The sequence below is a fragment of the Cherax quadricarinatus genome, chromosome 68, assembly GCF_038502225.1.
Source record: "Cherax quadricarinatus isolate ZL_2023a chromosome 68, ASM3850222v1, whole genome shotgun sequence".
Lineage (NCBI taxonomy): Eukaryota > Metazoa > Arthropoda > Malacostraca > Decapoda > Parastacidae > Cherax > Cherax quadricarinatus.
The window spans coordinates 16,047,912-16,052,911 of record NC_091359.1 but is presented as its reverse complement, the minus strand read 5'-3'; the positions used below and the strand labels follow the sequence as shown (position 1 = coordinate 16,052,911).

The window sequence follows — 5,000 nt, the reverse complement described above, 5'->3', positions numbered from 1 at the left end:
ACTGTACTAGTCGACAAAAAACATGAATATTTCGCTAGAACTCCATTTTTTCTATCGAATGGGTGCAAGAAACCACCCATTTATAAATTCAACTATCCAGTACAGTGGTCAGAATTTAGCAATTTTGCCAATTTCACACAAATTTCAAAAGATGCCAATTTCGGAATAGGGTCCAGAATAAACAAGAAAGACATTCCTGGCACTAAAATGACATTTCCTCTAGTCATTAGTCACGTCTCAAGGTCCCTCTTATATTCTTTTGCTTTCCACTTTGAATTTTTATTCTCACAAAAAATATAAGATTTACTGTTATGCAGACTACTGCATTAGTGTAAAAAATGGTATAAATATTATTGGTGCACTTGTGAAAGAATATTAGACTCACCAGTTGACGTGTATTGCACGCTTGGCACGATTTGTTTACTTTTGAAGTTTGGTAAAAATCGAACATTTCTGCTACTTTGAGCTCAATTTCAAGGCACCTTTCATTGTAAAACCAGTAAAAATCATCTCAATTTCAGTAATATGTCTTCCATTCTATAAAATGAGACCAAGAAAACTAGAATACAACAATAAATACCATACGAAAATACACTGCAAAGTCGCTGATTTATTAAAAAAAAATGGAAAAAGTTTTTTTTTTCTCATTATGCACTGTGTGCTGCAGAATTTTTTTTAGACTGTGCACACTGACCACATAGACCCATTCTTTCATATGAAGGCCTACCAGCTTTCTCCCACTAGATTTGAGGTCACTAGAATTTATGAGTACTAGTACGTCAAAAACCCCTACGCGTAAGACGTACTAGTACGACGAAAACCCTCAAAGGGTTAACAAAGAGTACACAGCCTTCTAGCATAGGACTCTGCCGCTCCTCTTACAGCTGCTTTAAATAAGATATTACAAGGACCCCAATAGAAATAAATCACTGACTTTTTGGGTTATCCTAGGTAATTTACACATTCTGCTATGTAGGATAATTGTACTTATGTGTATCTGTACCAAAATAAAGAACAAAAAGGCCACAATGCTGTGACAGGAACAATACACAAATGATAACCTGCACATAGGAGAGAGAAGCTTATGGTGACGTTTCGGTCCAACCTGGACCACTGACTAGTCACACTAACACACGAAGATAAGGGAGCCAGTATATATACAAGAAGAGGACAGAGAGAGGAAGAAAAAAAGGAAGTGGAGAAGTAGTGGTAGAAGTAATTCTGGTAGTGGAAGTTGTAACAGAAGTAGTAGTGGTAGGGGGAGTAGTGGAGTGGCACAAAAGACCGAAACATTGTCATAAGTTTCTTTCTTCTATCTGCGGATTATTTGTTTATTGTACCTAAATAAACTTATACAAGTATGGGCCTCAGTCACACGATAACCCATCTTGAAAACAATTACTCCATATTTCCTTGCTGGTCATTTAACCCAGTGTTTTGATACACTGTGGCAACCCTGTTATTGTTAGGACATTACAACTTTGTTATAGGTCTTACCTCCTGGGCAACCCACATTTTGCCCAGTCAGGTCAACACAAGAGTGAGACTGACCTAGCCTGCTTTACCCTCACACAACAAACAAGAGAGCATGGCCATGCACAGTAATTCTGAACTAATGCATTAATACTAAGCTTGCTCGAAATGCTCTGCATAACTATGGGCTTTCTGCATGCACAGCTAAATGTCACTCATCTCTGTACAAACATTGTAGCATGCTGAATTAAAATATTATTTTTATTATTATTATTTTTCTCCCATAGCACTTATGCCTTTAAAATACTCTTGCTGCAATATAATTACAGCCTTTCCTCACTTAACAACGGAGTTCCGTTCCTAGGACCACGTCATTAAACGAATTCATCGCTAAGTGAGAAGTATACTATAATGGTAGCGAGTTTGTGTCAACAATCTTTGATATTTTTTAATGTCACCTTTGCACCATTTATAGCATTTCTGGTATATTTTTAAATGTTTATACAGTAGTGTACTGTATATTGAAATAAACAGAATAGAGGAAATCAGCTCTAATGTACATTATTTAGGTATGAATACTAGTCAGAGAGCCTGTCGTAAGTCTGAGGTGTCGGTAAACGAGTACGTCACGAAGTGAGGAGAGGCTGTATTGTAACAAATTTGTGTTCTGTTTGCAAGTGAACTTATTTTGATTGAAATGCAAGATTGATCAATTCCTAAGCCAGAATCATGCCTGTAGATGAATGGTTCAGAGAACCGACAAGTTGATGGATTAGACACATGTGCAACTCTTGGGTATCTTTATTGAGGAAACGTTTTGCCACACAGTGGCTTCATCAGTCCATACAAAGGAGAAACGTGAAGAACAGGAGGAGAATGAGGTAATCAGTCCCTCAACCTTGAGTCGATGTGATCAGTCCATCAATCTTGAATAGAATGATGGACTGACAACATCGACTCAAGGTTGAGGGACTGATTACCTCATTCTCCTCCTGTTCTTCACTTTTCTCCTTTGTATGGACTGATGAAGCCACTGTGTGGCAAAACATTTCCTCAATAAAGATACCCAAGAGTTGCACATGTGTCTAATTTATCAGAATCATGCTAGCTGTGCCCCAAACAGTTCAGTATAACTAGGTATTACAAATAATAGATCCAATTCCTGCTACATTGATATTTACCCCAGTATAGCTTGGGTCCTACTAGTGGGTCCTATAACCCTTATAACAACCACACACACTATTACTTACCACCTGCTCCCCCATTAACCCTTTGACTGTCGCAAGCCCCTTTCTGAAACTGTCATTCTATGTTGCAAAAGTTTTGGAAAAAAAAATTATTTTTTTCTTTTGAAATGATAGAAAATCTTTTTCCGATGGTAATGACACCAAAAGTACGAAATTTGGTCGAAAACTCATGGAATTATACTCCTGCGAAGTTAGGGGTCTCGGTGACACATACGCATTGGCAATTTTGCCGACTTTGAGCCCTGTTTTTTGGCCAATTCCGTTGTTTTAGTTGACAAAACTCATAGCTATTTCTTTAGAACTCAATTTCTTCTATCAGTTGAGTACAAGAAACCACCCATTTACCGATTTGAACTACCCAATAAAGTGGTCAGAAATTGGCAATTTGGCCAATTTCATGCAAATTAAAAAAGATGACAATTTCAAAATAGGGTCCAGAATAAACAATGTAGACATTCTTGGCACTAAAATAACATATCCTCTGTTCATTAGTCACGTCTCTAGGCCCCTCTTATATTACTATTGCTTTCTATTTTGATTTTTTATTCATACAAAAAATACAAAATTTACTGTTATGCAGACTAATGCATTATTTTAAAAATGGTATAAATAATATCAGTGCACTAGTGAAAGAATATTAGACTCCCCAGTTGACGTGTATTGGACGTGTGGTGTAATTTGCTTACTCCTGAACATTGGTAAAAATCGAACATTTCCGTTACTTTGAGCTCAATTTCAAGGTCGTTTTCATCATGAAAGTAATGAAAATCATCTCTGTTTCTGTAATATGTTTTCCATTTTATCACCTGAGACCATGAAAACGAGAATACAATGATAAATACTATACGAAAATACACCTCAAAGTCGGCGTTTTAATAAAAAAAAACTGTCAAGATTTTTTTTTCTCATTACGCACTGCGTGCTGCAGGATTTTTTTTGTGTGGTGCACACTGACCACACAGACCCATTCTCTCACATGTAGGGCTACCAGCTTTCTCCTGCTTGACTTGAAGCTGCTAGAATTTACACGTATAAATACGTCAGAAACAGTGGCGCGTAAGAAATATATATACGATGTAAACAGTCAAAGGGTTAATACGTTAAACTGAGGATTTACATTGCAGTGTGAAAAATATAATTCAGAGAGAGAGAGAGAGAAAGAGAGAGAGAGAGAAAGAGAAAGAGAGAAAGAGAAAGAGAAAGAGAGAAAGAGAAAGAGAAAAAGAAAGAAAAAGAGAGAAAAAGAGAAAGAGAAAGAGAGAAAGAGAAAGAGAGAAAGAGAAATAGAGAAAGAGAAATAGAGAAAGAGAGAGAGAGAGAGAGAAAGAGAGAGAGAGAGAGAGAGAGAGAGAGAGAGAGAGAGAGAGAGAGAGAGAGAGAGAGAGAGAGAGAGAGAGAGAGAGAGAGAGAGAGAGAAAGAGAGAGCTCACACATAGCTTTGTGAACACTCGACGTCCCGACATGATAGCTGTTGTTGAAACATTTTTGGATGACAGGACTCCAGAAAATTTTGCAAGAATTGCTGGCTACACCTCATGGATGAGAAGAGACAGGCAAGGGCAAGGAGGAGGTGTTGCTGTGTGCTTCTCTAAAAGTGTTCATGCCCAGCACATTGATGTTGCCACCCCTACACATCTTGAAATGATGTTCTTCAAGCTCTGTATAAACACTAGTACCTCTGTACTAGCATGTGCAATGTACAGACCTCAGTGGCAACATGCAGACCCTATCAACTTCCTAATGGAAAATATTGACTCCCTTCTGCTACAACACAACTGTCAACATATTATAATTGTTGGTGACCTCAACCAGCACCTTATACAGAGGGACTTTGATAACCTTCTTGCAGTGTTTGACATGAGAAACTTTGTTGATTTCCCTACTCATATCTCTGGCTCCTCCCTTGACCCAGTAGTGAGTGATCTGGCAGAAGGCATAGTCACTTGTCAACCCCTCGGCTACGTTGGATCGTCTGACCACAAGGCTGTTTTTACCACACTTAAGATCCCAACAGAACAAGGTGAGGAGTCCACACGCACAACCTGGCTGTGGGAAAGAGGTAATTGGCCAGCCCTTTGCTCTGAGCTCACCACCACCGACTGGAATGCTCTTCTCCAAGGGGATGTTGACAACCAAGTGAAAGCCTTCGCTGGACACATCCTTAATCTACAACAAGAACACATTCCTCACCGGCAATATGTGACGAAGCCTACAGATCAGCCTTGGTTTGGCTTTCGTTGTAGAGAGGCTGCTACTGCTAAGTACAAAGCATGGCGAAGG

General features: G+C 38.7%; 1 protein-coding gene across 7 annotated transcripts in view; it reads left to right on the top strand.

The window, feature by feature from the left end:
• Positions 1 to 5,000, top strand: part of LOC128697734 (ectonucleoside triphosphate diphosphohydrolase 5) — a 108,094-nt gene that overhangs the window by 80,602 nt on the left and 22,492 nt on the right. The window lies entirely within an intron of this gene.